Genomic DNA, 15,121 nt, shown 5'->3' with positions numbered 1-15,121 from the left:
GGTGCTTTTTACAATCACTGTTTGACAGCAGACTGCGGGTAGTGTCAGGGTATATGCAACAGCCGTCTCAGCTTGTCATGAAGGTGTTGCCAGGACGACTGTTCAGCCTCCTGTTGGTTAAACGTTTCCTGTCTGGTACGTACAGGCTCAGACCCCCTCAGAGAGCGTCAGGGCCACGGTGGGACCACATGAATTCCAGCACATAACCATGACAACATGGATCTCATTCCAGTGCTGCTGAATCAGCAGAGAGCAGCTGTCTGGGGAATGTCAGAAGGTTAATAAGGTGAAATGGATTAAAGCCTCAGAGACAAGGGTCTGGTTATGGAAGCCTTTGTTTGAACCGATCACCAGCCTGCGCTTCGTTTATCTCACCAGCTTCCTCCTCGCTCTGACTCCGGCTAAGCCAGTGACTGACTTGTGTGCCTTGTCCACACACGCAGACTGTCTGATCATCTCAGGTGACCAGACAAGCACAGTGGTGTGACCTAACCCAGGCTTTGTGCCAAAGGTCACCAGTGGGATGTTCAGGGTACAGAGCTGCCAGCTGAGATCATTCTTCCCCCCTCCACACAGCGGGGAGAAAGAAAAACGTAGCTGTGTTTATGTCCAGTAGACGCTCTCTCATGCTACTGTAAGGCTGGGTGTCCCCCTGCCCCCTCCTCTCTCATGCTACTGTAAGGCTGGGTGTCACCCTGCCCCCTCCTCTCTCATGCTACTGTAAGGCTGGGTGTCACCCTGCCCCCTCCTCTCTCATGCCACTGTAAGGCTGGGTGTCACCCTGCCCCCTCCTCTCTCATGCTACTGTAAGGCTGGGTGTCACTCTGCCCCCTCCTCTCTCATGCTACTGTAAGGCTGGGTGTCACTCTGCCCCCTCCTCTCTCATGCTACTGTAAGGCTGGGTGTCCCCCTGCCCCCTCCTCTCTCATGCTACTGTAAGGCTGGGTGTCCCCCTGCCCCCTCCTCTCTCATGCTACTGTAAGGCTGGGTGCCCCCCTGCCCCCTCCTCTCTCATGCTACTGTAAGGCTGGGTGTCACTCTGCCCCCTCCTCTCTCATGCTACTGTAAGGCTGGGTGTCACCCTGCCCCCTCCTCTCATATGCTAACATCTGGAGTTGCTGGACAGAGTCTCTGCTTGATGGGTCTCACACCTCATTGTGTAACTTCCTGTCACATTGCTAAGTCATGTGTTGATAAGTAAGGGTCAAGATGTGGTCTGATTGGTTGTTCTTGTGTATAAAGGGAATTGTGAAGCATTGTTCTGTGGATTCTTCATCTCATGAGACCTTCTCCTCAGCTCTGGCTTGTCCTACTCCTTCTCCTTCCTCACCTCTTGCTTTCTCTCTCTGAGTTACAATAATCATGGTAGAGTAGGTAAGATTTAAAGATTTCATTTTGTACCATGTTTGCCTTGTAATTGATTTCATTCATTTGCAATGTTATTAAATGTATATTCATTTAACCTTACTTTGACCATTCTTGCTCTGATTTAACCCACATACAAATAACTAATTATATTGATATTGGCATTGTGGTATTGGCATTGACATTGGTTAATGTTAAAACACTGTTCAGTTTCCCATCTTCCTTCAAACAGGGGAATTCGTTTTGATTGTTTCACCAATATTAACCCCCCTACACTACCTGAAATGCTGTGCATCTATCAGATCTTCCCCTCAGTTACTGATCTGCTGTGATGGATCAAGAGTTGGCATACTTTGTCTCCACAAAGCCTCTCTCTCTGGCTCCACAATGCTCTCAGTATCATGGATGAGGGTGTGGGATGTCCTGTGTCTCCTGGCATTCAGGCTCATTCCACCAGAGGAGTGGAGACTTCGGTAGCCATCCTCCGTGGTGAGGGAGTGGAGGAGATCTGTAAGACACTACGGCCCTCCCTTTCTAACCCTAACCCTGTCTGAGACTGCTGTTATTGTCCCCATATACATGTGACCTCCAGCACACAGCCATGACAACACTGCTCTCATTCCAGTGCTGCTGAATCAGCACACAGCAGTTATCTGGGGAGTGTTTACAACAGCAGGTTAATAAAGTGAAATGGATTCAGCCCAAGAGACAAGGGTGTAGATTTTCCTGGTCATGAAGACTTTTGGTTGTAACAGGACAGAGAGACCAGGAGTGGAACACAAGTGCAGAACCTTTAATCAGAACACAGGTTCAGATGTACCAAGAGCTGATCCAGAATCATGGTCAGTGACAGGTGAGGGTCAGTCCAGGTACAGCAGGTCTATAGGAGTGTGGTGGTCAGTGACAGGTGAGGGTCACACACACACACACACACACATGTACACACACATGCACACACACACACATGTACACACACACACACACATGCACACACACACACACACGTACACACACATGTACACACACACACACTGGAAACACTACATTTAGGACCAGTAATATGACAGTATTACCCACTTGAATATACACTGTCTGTGTGTCTAGTGTGATCCCCTCCCTCCCTACTCTCTCCCCCCACCCTCCCTCCCTACTCTCCCTCTCTACTCTCTCCCCCCACCCTCCCTCCTTACACTCTCCGTCCACCCTCCCTCCCACCCACCATTTAGAACATCACACACGTACAACAGAGCACCACATCCTTCCATTCAGACACAGTACCGTAACATGCATCCATATAACATCCATGCACACAACATTCAACCACATAACACTCATGTACAACACACTCAACCACGCAAAACTCTGGCATACAACACCCAAGGCCACAACACTCCCCCAGATCACACTCCATTACACAACACCCAACCATACAACACCCAGGCCTACAACCCTCATCCACATCACACTGTACCACACAACACCCAACCAAACAACACCCAGCCCCACAACACTCACCCAGATCACACTCCATTACACAACACCCAACCATACAACACCCAAGGCCACAACACTCACCCAGATCACACTCCATTACACAACACCCAACCATACAACACCCAGCCCCACAACACTCACCCAGATCACACTCCATTACACAACACCCAACCATACAACACCCAGCCCCACAACACTCACCCAGATCACACTCCATTACACAACACCCAACCATACAACACCCAAGGCCACAACACTCACCCAGATCACACTCCATTACACAACACCCAACCATACAACACCCAAGGCCACAACACTCACCCAGATCACACTCCATTACACAACACCCAACCATACAACACCCAGCCCCACAACACTCACCCAGATCACACTCCATTACACAACACCCAACCATACAACACCCAGCCCCACAACACTCATCCAGATCACATTCCATTACACAACACCCAACCATACAACACCCAAGGCCACAACACTCACCCAGATCACACTCCATTACACAACACCCAACCATACAACACCCAGCCCCACAACACTCACCCAGATCACACTCCATTACACAACACCCAACCATACAACACCCAAGGCCACAACACTCACCCAGATCACACTCCATTACACAACACCCAACCATACAACACCCAGCCCCACAACACTCACCCAGATCACACTCCATTACACAACACCCAACCATACAACACCCAGCCCCACAACACTCACCCAGATCACACTCCATTACACAACACCCAACCATACAACACCCAAGGCCACAACACTCACCCAGATCACACTCCATTACACAACACCCAACCATACAACCCCCAAGGCCACAACACTCACCCAGATCACACTCCATTACACAACACCCAACCATACAACACCCAAGGCCACAACACTCACCCACATCACACTCCATTACACAACACCCAACCATACAACACCCAAGGCCACAACACTCACCCAGATCACACTCCATTACACAACACCCAACCATACAACACCCAGCCCCACAATCCTCATCCACATCACACTGTACCACACAACACTCAGTCACACAACACCCAGGCCTACAACACTTATCAATAGCGAACGCATCCACCCAACGCGCAGCCACACAATACCCACACACACAACACTCATGCAGACACGCACACACACAACACCCACACACACAGCACACACAACACTCCACCCACTGGTCAGGCACCGGATGATGCCACCAGAAAAGCAGCCAAATTGTATTTGAAATGAATACAGGCAGTCCACCATGGAGAGATCATGAATGCAGCCATTCTTACTAAGACTCACCCAAGGGGCATGATGAGGCAGGTGGGGAAACTCACTTCTTTTATCAGGCCTTCTTCACCTACTGAACACACCACACTCGTAGTTTCAGACAACACTACACTATGGATGAACAATAACCTGGGCATTTTACAGACACACTACAACTCCACCATCCAGACACTCATTCCGACAGCACCCACCCTAAACACCACTGCACTGCACATAGCCATGGGGTGGGCACAGAAGAGATACACACACAGACTCACACAGACAACCATCACAACAGTAGAGACACTTCTACAACTCCCCTCAGCCACACAGCACGGACAGGCACACAGGACCACTCCAACACCACAGGCATCCACTCAACAGCCAGCCACTACACACACAGTCACCCCCACAACAGATCCACCTGTACATCAACCACTCACTACTACCACCACCACTACACACACAGTCACCCCCACAACAGATCCACCTGTACATCAACCACTCACTACTACCACCACCACTACACACACAGTCACCCCCACAACAGATCCACCTGTACATCAACCACTCACTACTACCACCACCACTACACACACAGTCACCCCCACAACAGATCCACCTGTACATCAGCCACTCACTACTACCACCACCACTACACACACAGTCACCCCCACAACAGATCCACCTGTACATCAACCACTCACTACTACCACCACCACTACACACACAGTCACCCACACAACAGATCCACCTGTACATCAGCCACTCACTACTACCACCACCACTACACACACAGTCACCCCCACAACAGATCCACCTGTACATCAGCCACTCACTACTACCACCACCACTACACGCACAGTCATCCCTGCATCACACACATCCACCCAACAGCCACGCAAGACATATGCAGACACGCTTATCATACTTACATCATACTCAACCACGCAACAGCCACCCACCATACACACAGCTAGTACCACATCACGCTCAACCACTCAACAGCCACGCAACACACATTTCATCCTACCTGTAGTCCAATCACCCACAGCTCCTCAGACCTTGTCAATTTCACCTGCACATCAGACCACCACACAGCACTTACCTCTGCCGATCGTCCATTCCACCACCTTGCCAGCCTCACCGCCACTGCAGTCAGCTACAACACGTCCAAGCACACCTACAAAAGAAATAATTAGCACACACATAGGAACACCCATCGAACAACACATCACAGACACTTCATTTCACAACACACAGACATCCCCAGAATTCCCACTCCTCCCCAGAGCCACTCATGCATACAAATACACACTCAATTTAGGTACAGGCACATCCCAGATCCCCCTCCTGGCCACCACACTCAGGACCCCCCCTACACTAGCCACTAAGTCCCTCACTCAGTCCCACTTCAAAAAACACACGTCCCACTTCAAAAAACACACCTACTCCCCCTCCCACACACAGACACGTACACGGGGAGCTTTCTCCACAGAGACAAGCTTCCCCTCCCCTGTAGGTCACCGAAAGTCCCCCTCATCAGCCTCCCCCATCCCTCAGGAAGCTGGCCCAAACATCACTGAACACCCAGTAACCCCCTCTTTCTTCCCTTCCCCAGGCGCCAGACAGGAGAGTCCCCCCAAAAACAGGCCCTCATTGCAGGCTAAAATGATGAAAGGGCACCTAAAAGGCAACTCCCCTTGGGATAAAGCCTGCTCTGAGCCCTCCCCTTTCCATCCTACCAAGGGGCCTGTGGGGGACTCTCCGCCACTTGGCGCCTTAGCACACACACCCCTACAGCCGTCACACACCTCTCAGCTCCCAGCACAAGGCCCAACCACCTCCCAACACACCCACACATTATTCAAACCATCCTACCACATAGCCCGTGCCGCGCGCAAGGTGGCGGACCGGACTATCAAAGGCATCAAGTCCCACCTATTCAGAATCCCCTCCTTCCAGAACCCTATGGCACAGGTGGACAGCTACCCTGGGGCCACCTTCTACCATTTCCCAAAAGTTTTAGAAAAAACTAATGTACATCCACACACAGATGTGGTGGTCCTCTTGGTGGGTCTCAACAACAAGGACCACGACCCATACCAGACATCAATGAAGCAGTTAGCCAGCATGTACAAGGAAGCCCAGAGCACCTTCCCCAACGCCACCATCTATGTCCCCATCATGAACCACTCACCACTTCTCACCCCACAACAGAAACAAAACATCAAGATAATGAAGGGATACATCAGCACACATCTACCCACACTCTTTGAAATACCCAACGACTCATCTCGCACCACTAGGGACACCATTCACTGGACACCGGAAACAGCAACAGCAATTTTCTCACACTGGTGTGCACAGCTAAATTTATAATCACCCCTACCCACAACCCGGACACCTCTAACATCACCATTCACTTGCCAACGACACACACATCTACCCCCCCTCTCTCCGTCTCTCAGCCCTCTTACACACCACTACCACCTAACTCCAACATACTGAACCTGTCCAAAACATTCCATCCATCACCAGCACAAATAGCACTGCTGGAGAGAGGCCTCACCTTCGTTCCTCGCCCCACCACTTTTGACCATGAGGAACTTCAAAGGGACATTCACTAATGCCACAGACGACTCAAGATTTTGGACTACTTTGGCTTCACAGACAGTGACGTTCACCTGCCATTCATCAAGCCCTCCACCTGGGAGCCCACACTCTCCAGGTGGATCACCACATCAGGAATCTTATCAAGACAGACAGAAGGACACTACGAGACCACAACACACAGACGGACAGACAGGACAACCTCACGACCACACTCCGAGAATCCCTACAAACACTTAAAAACAACACACACATACGGTAGTCATCAAACCAGCGGACAAAGGATCCAAAATAGTCATTTTAGATCATCACCAGTACATTTTTGAAGCAAACAGGCAATTAAACAACAGCAGACATTACAAGATCATACCGGACAGCATACAACCACAGACACAGGTTAAACTTAGGACCATCATCAAATCACTTTACAACAGACGCTACATTACAGCCAAACAACGGGACTATTTATACGGACCGGACACACCACGACAAAGACTTCTGTACTTACTTCCCAAGATCCATAAAGAACCGGACACCTGGACCATTCCCTTTGAAGTTCCTCCTGGTAGACCCATAGTATCGGACTGTAACAGAGAATCTTACAACATATCGGAATACATCGACTATCATATCAACCCCCTATCCACCCGCCACCCCAGTTACATCAAAGACACCTACCACTTCTTAGAGAAGCTCAAGCCCATAGCTGTTCCCTCCCACACACACATCTTCACCATTGACGTTGACAGCCTGTACACCAACATTAACACCACGATGGGTGTGCAGGTTGTCAACGTCATTATTCCAAAAACACCCAGACCCCAATAGATCGGATCAGGACATTCTACAATTACTCCAAATGAGTCTAGACAGAAATGACTTTTTATTCAACAATAAACAATATCTACAGATATCGGGAACAGCTATGGGCAAGAAGTTCGCACCCGCCTATGCAAACATCTACATGTCTGAGTGGGAGAGAGAAGCGCTGTCAAAGTGTCCACTGCAACCATCATTTTACTACAGGTTTTTAGATGACATCATAGGAGCATGGCCACACGACATGAAACATTTCACAGAATTCATACACATACTCAACTCACATCACCCCTCAATAACAGTAAAGTACATCATTGACCCACAGCAAATTCACTTTTTGGGCACCACAGTATACTTTCACCCAATAAATACAACACATAAGACATTACAGACACGGGTATATTTCAAACCTACAGACACACACGCCCTGTTACACAAACAGACCTACCATCCCAAACACACATTTAAAGGTATAGTCAAATCACAAATAATCCGGTTTCATAGAATATCTTCTTACAAAGAAGATTTACACATAGCCATCTCAACACTATTTCACGCACTTAGACAGAGGGAATATTCCAAACGGTTTCTGCGCACAATCAAGAACGACCCTTTGGCAGCCCTCTCTCCCACTCAGCCCACACATACACCCACCACTCAGCCCACACATACACCCACCACTCAGCCCACACATACACCCACCACTCAGCCCGCACATACACCCACCACTCAGCCCACACATACACCCACCACTCAGCCCGCACATACACCCACCACTCAGCCCACACATACACCCACCACTCAGCCCACACATACACCCACCACTCAGCCCACACATACACCCACCACTCAGCCCACACATACACCCACCACTCAGCCCACACATACACCCACCACTCAGCCCACACATACACCCACCACTCAGCCCACACATACACCCACCACTCAGCCCACACATACACCCACCACTCAGCCCGCACATACACCCACCACACCAAACAAAGACACATACACAACCAATACACACACGACACACACATCACACACAATTCCTGCACTCCAAACACGAGCAACAGTACATACACAACCCGCAGCACGGTCCCTCTAACCCTAACCCTCCCTGTAACCCCACCCCCTCTTTTCCTAAACCCAACCCTCCCTTTAAAGTTCCCTCCAACCCGCCCTTTAACCCCACCCTGCCTTCCCATCCCCACCCTCCCTTTAATCCCCCTCCTACTTCCACACTGGGAGGTAACCCTAACCCTCCCTTTAATCCCACCCTTCTTCCCAATCCTGATTTTAACCACTCAGGATTCTGGTCTCACCCCCCCGGCCCCCCCACTCACAACCAGCACCGACACACCGCTCACCCCAGACACCACTACGGACCCATTAAAAATAATCATCCCCTAGTCACCACTTTCTCACATAAAACTCGACCCCTACAACATACATTCAAACACAACTTCACCACGGCTCAACACACATACCCCGCACTAAAACCCTACAGAATCATATCGGCATACAGAAAAAATACAAGTTTAAAAGGCATACTCATACACACCAAATTCAGCACCATGCCCTCTCCAGCAGCCAAACCTCAGACACTTCACTACAAAAACAGAACATTCATCACAAACCCTCACAGTCTCACATCAGCTCCAGTCCCGGACAACCTCACCTTACAAACCTCCAATGCAGTATACATCATCACCTGCACCCTCTGTCACAAACATTATATAGGAGAAACCGGCTCTTCAATAGACACTAGACTCAAACAACACCTGTACAACATCTCACGGGCACACCTACAAACAACACTTGTCACACACTTCCAGGAGCACCCCGTCACTCACCTCATCATATCTGGTGTGGAGTCGGGGTCCGGGTGGTCCAGTGGACAGCGGAAGCACGCTGAAAGAAAATGGACAAACACATTATTTCACAACACTTTCTTTTGTATTTCTGTCTTTTCCTTCCTTTCTTTTGTTTAGTTTAAAAACACAGGAATGATGCCCGTGCTTACACTCTCCCCCACCCTCCCTCCTTACAATCCCCCCCACCCTCCCTCCTTACACTCCCCCCCACCCTCCCTCCTTACACTCCCCCCACCCTCCCTCCCTACTCTCTCCCCCACCCTCCCTCCTTACACTCCCCCCACCCTCCCTCCCTACTCTCTCCCCCAACCTCCCTCCTTACACTCCCCCCACCCTCCCTCCCTACTCTCTCCCCCAACCTCCCTCCTTACACTCCCCCCCACCCTCCCTCCCCACTCTCTCCCCCAACCCTCCCTCCCTACTCTCTCCCCAACCTCCCTCCCAACTCTCTCTCTCCCTTCTCTCTCCCTCCACCCTCCCTCCCTACTCTCCCCCCACCCTCCCTTCTCTCTCCCTCCACCCTCCCTCCCTACTCTCTCCCCCCACCCTCCCTACTCTCTCCCTCACCCTCCCTCCCTACTCTCTCCCCCCACCCTCCCTCCCTACTCTCTCTCTCCCTACTCTCTCCCCCCACCCTCCCTCCTTACAATCCCCCCCACCCTCCCTCCTTACACTCCCCCCCACCCTCCCTCCCTACTCTCTCCCCCACCCTCCCTCCCTATTCTCTCTCTCCCCACCCTCCCTCCCTACTCTCTCCCCACCCTCCCTCCCTACTCTCTCCCTCCCCCCACTCTCCCTCCCTACTCTCTCCCCCACCCTCCCTCCCTACTCTCTCTCTCCCTACTCTCTCCCCCAACCCTCCCTCCCTACTCTCTCCCCCCCACCCTTCCTCCCTACTCTCTCCCCCACCCTCCCTCCATACTCTCCCCCCTCCTTCCCTACTCTCTCACTCCCCCACCCTCCCTCCCCACACTCCCTCCCTACTCTCTCCCCCACCCTCCCTCCCTACTCACTCCCCCCACCCTCCCTCCCCACAATCCCTCCCTACTCTCTCCCCCCACCCTCCCTCCCTACTCTCTCCCCCCACCCTCCCTCCCTACTCTCTCTCTCCCTACTCTCTCCCTCCCCCCACTCTCCCTCCCTACTCTCTCCCCCCACCCTCCCTCCCCACACTCCCTCCCTACTCTCTCCCCCACCCTCCCTCCCTATTCTCTCTCTCCCCACTGTAGCACAGTCCACAGACAAAGCACGGTACCATCACACCTTCTCCTACCCCCGACAAGGAAAGGGTCTTCCCCCTTTGTCCTTCTCCCAGAGGAGAAGCTTCAAAGCTTCTGACCCAGCATGGGGTCAGATACAGAGGCCACACGACCCACAGTATCAGACAAAGGATTTACAAGGAAGAGCTTTCTTATGTGGATTTACAAATATTCTCAAGGACTACATGGCTCATGGACACTATTTCAATGACAGTAGTTGATGTGTTATAATGTGTGTTTTTTCCCATTTACTTAGAACGTTGTTTAATTGAGGTTTGATTATAACTTCCCTTCAAGTATAGTTAAGTCAGCCAATCTTGATATCAAAATGATTGTACCATACTAACCAAACCATTTACGAATGTTGTATTGTTATATTCTGAAGTTTGAGCATTCCATGGACAGTTGAAATAACGGAACTCAAAAGGTACAGCTACTTCACACCTAGGCAGATCTCAGGACGACGCCCAGGTGGGGGGAAACTGACCAATGAAAGAGGTCACCTTCACGGGGACCCCCCCTTTTCCTTTGGAGTATAAAACCCCCAAACGTACAATCACCCCCGCTTGTTCGTAGGATTAAACTGAAGTGCTAGCTACATTTCTAAACTATTCCTCTCAACCTGCAAATTCACTGAGCGCCCGGAACTTTGGCCAAAGATTCCGTTGTTCTATTTTCGTTGGACGATAACGAAACCATTGACTCTACCTTTCTTCAAACCGACAAAAGTAACTACGATTTGCAATATTTCTTACCTGTGACATATTGGCATGTTGTGATTAAATTGTTGATGTTTGATTGTATTTTACAAATGAGTTAGCTTAACCCTTGCTAAGTTAGTTGCCCTTGCTCGTCCATTGTTCCCACAAAGGCCTACCTGTCCCTCTCTACCCCTCTCTCTCTCTCCCTTCCCCCTTTACACGCGCTCTACACAGCCATTGTGTTGCTCGCCCTCATTTGCATCCAGCCACTGTACTACTCTGACTAACCCATAACTTATCTGGTATTTGTTCATTATAATTACATTCTCCTAAATAAATCATTGTGTATAATATTCGCGTATCACTCACGTTATCTGATCTGCTCTACTTTCATAGAATTCACGACTCAAGATTAGACTGATTATTACGAAGGCTATTATTTAAATATTATTCAATAAGGTTTCCTCTATCCCTTTAACAATAAGAGGTGGTGCCCACAAGAACTACATACTTTATTATAAATTAAGTATTGCTAATCTTAAACGAGCAAACCCCGCTACATATTGGAGCCCCGTGATAGGCTTTGAAACAGATTGAAATGAGCGATCTATAACGGAGATACATTTTCCGTCTGAAACCCACCCTCCCACCCTTTTGGTTAAATTAACGCTCCGTTGTATTTAACTATTCCCCCAGATAGCTACGGTTTTAAACACTGTTTGAATACTGTGCTGTGTACTCATTGAATTGGCTTTGTCGTGAACAATTGGCTACATGTGTGTAGCTAACTAGCTTCGGAAAAGCTAGACTTGAGCGGAGGTACGCGCGTGCGCAGTGACACTGCGACCCGTCTCATTTCATCTTGTGAAACTACAAAGGCAGCGCTTCTACATGAAGGCGTAAGATCCTTTTTATAGAGTCACAACACTACTATTTTGGTACCATACACGCTTCGGAAAGGTGTATTATAGTAGTGTTGGCCATTTGGGTTGAGTAAATCAACCAAGCAACTGATAAGTTGCCATTGTCTAGTTAGAGGTAGATAACAGACATTGATCAGTCCAAAAGGACTTTGATTTTGAAGGAGACTACGCAGCTCTCTACATTAAGCTATATGCTTCTACCTTGTTAAACAATTGGTAAATTGATTAACTTAGCTTTTCGGAAAAAGCTTCACTTTGTTTTGCATGTAATTCAACATTAATGTAAACACTCAACCTCTAGAATCAGTAAAGTAACAGTAAAATAATTATTGAGACAGGAGAAGCTGCTTATTTAAGGACCTTTATTGTTGCTTAACCGGAAATAGTTACCTTTCGTGAACAAAGACCTGTAATTTGATTTTCATTCCGCGCACTTAAAAGTGGAAGTTGTCAGAATATCGGCGTTGTTGACCATACTGTACTGTAATCCTATTTATCCCTCATCAATATACAACTTTAACAACAATCGCTAAATAATAATTAAACGTAAAGTGTATTATTTTTAGTTTGCCCACTCTATCTGCGATCAGTCCAAAAGGACTTTTGTTTGGAAGTAGCCGAACAACGCAGCCTGTACTGTGTGGAAGAAATTGGGATTTCCTGTGTGCTTACATTATTCACTAATCAATATAACTAGTCATTGGATACTAGTTAGTATGTTCTCATGTAAGCTTGCTATTAATAAGAGTAGATGGTGTCTATGTGTCAGGGTTAATAGATGTTCGTGATCAGGAGAAAGTACTGGGTAAACGTCCTTGGTCATGACTACAAGGAGAGCGCCAACTATGATCTCTCTAGTCTGAGTGGTCATGTGTTGGGAGCTGTGAATCTCTTCCTCTGAGACTGTTGTAACGTCATTACTGCCTGACTGTCACTATCTATGTTTACATTCCTGTGCCCTATAAAAGATGGTCCTCCGGCTTTCAGAGCTGAGAGAGACATGATTGAGACCTAAGCCTGGTGTTGTGTGGTCATTTATTGTCAGAGGTCTGGTTTTCTCTCCCAATCTGCAGATTGATAATACTTATTAAAATCCAGAACTCAACTGAACTTAGTCACTCCGTTTATGAAGAGACGGACAAAACACTTTCTTCATCAATTGGCGTTGTCGAGCAGCAGGATTGCAGAACCAGATCCAGGAGAGACCCACGGCAGCACCAGTATAAAGCAGAACCCGTGGTGCACAAAACTAAATGGTAAGGGGATCCTTTTCCAAAACCCCATTCACGGACTGCTTTATGCTTGGTGCGCCTGCTGTCCCTCTGCGATGCTGGTAACGTAAACAATTTAAGAACCTTTTATTGTGACGTTCAGTTGGGAGCCTGGTCTTAGCAGACCAGAGTCTGCTAGGCCTCAACAGGAGGAAGATAATATTAGAGTTTTGGTTTAGTAAATTTGGGTCATTAATTGACTTGCTATTTTTACTTTGTCTTGGTCAGAGTTGGCAAACTCTGATAGCGTACAAGAACTCTGGTCGTGTGAAGTATTGAAAAAGTATGTAAAACAATCTGTGTTCTTGATCTGAGGCAAAGGATCTGTTAAGAGAATACGTCCCATACTCTTGATCTGGGGAAAAGGATCTGATAACAGAGAGTATGGTTTTACAGATGCAGACCAGGGGTGAACCAAACAAGGAAAGGTATGTGTTTCTTTTAAAATGCACGTTTACAGCTGAAAACTTTAGTTGAACAGACATCTTATGTTGGTTTGAATTGTATTAAGTTGAATTGTAACTGTCCTAAGTTTTGTGTTGGGCTTTTCTCTTTTGAACAGAGATCTTAGTGGGACTTTTATTTTGGTTTGAATTGTAACTGTATTAAGTTTTGTTTTGGGTTTTTCTTAAGACCAAGCACAGTAGGTGGGCGGTCATAATGTATCAGGGTCACAGGCTTTATGCGAGAGACCAACTTTTAAGGGTAAAGTGGTTTTAAACAAGTTAGGGATACTTTGACAATGTAAAGGGGCAGTTAGGCTTTTAACTGACAAGCTTGGCATTTAATTATCAGCGAGGGACACAATCAAATACTAAGGGAAAGATATAGACTGGCAGTTTATGAATTAACTCGTCCCTTTTAACCTGTTTACGCTCCTGTTTCGCTCGCGAGACAAAAATGCTGCCTCCCCCTTCCTCAGTTACGACGCACTAAATTCTAAAAAATATATTTTTTAGACGCTACACATGTTATACATCGTTGGAAAGCTACGATTCTTGTGCTTCCATTGAAATAAACCAATTCAAGATCAAGTCGCAATAGCAAGCAAAGTCAACGTCTTTTTCCGGTGAACATTCCTTCAACAATGCCAAAGAAAAAAGTTGTACTCACCCTAAGTTGTTCAAATAGGTCCAGGTGTGCAAATTATGCCATCAAAACTTGATCTGCGTAAGTCCCAAGGGTTCAAAGTATCTAACCATGTAAAGTAATTCGTCCAAATACAATGTTTTACGTTCATGAATAGCCATTATCCTTTGTTTCATTATGCAAGTTAGCCGACGGAAGAAACAACTTGTTCACATAAAAGTGTTATTTTCTCAGATTTATCAACAGAGTATTTACAAAATGAAGGTCTCAAAATGTCCGTTGAACCCTCCCCTTTTGATTGACACCTTGTTCGACCCAATAGGAGCTTCCATGCCCCGTTGACAGCCCTCTAAAGCCAACTAGGTCTGTGCGTCCTGCCCCCCCCCGCCCCCCCCCCCACACTCGTTCTAAACA

The sequence above is a fragment of the Osmerus eperlanus genome, chromosome 3 (genome assembly GCF_963692335.1).
Source record: "Osmerus eperlanus chromosome 3, fOsmEpe2.1, whole genome shotgun sequence".
Lineage (NCBI taxonomy): Eukaryota > Metazoa > Chordata > Actinopteri > Osmeriformes > Osmeridae > Osmerus > Osmerus eperlanus.
This window is presented reverse-complemented; position numbering follows the sequence as displayed.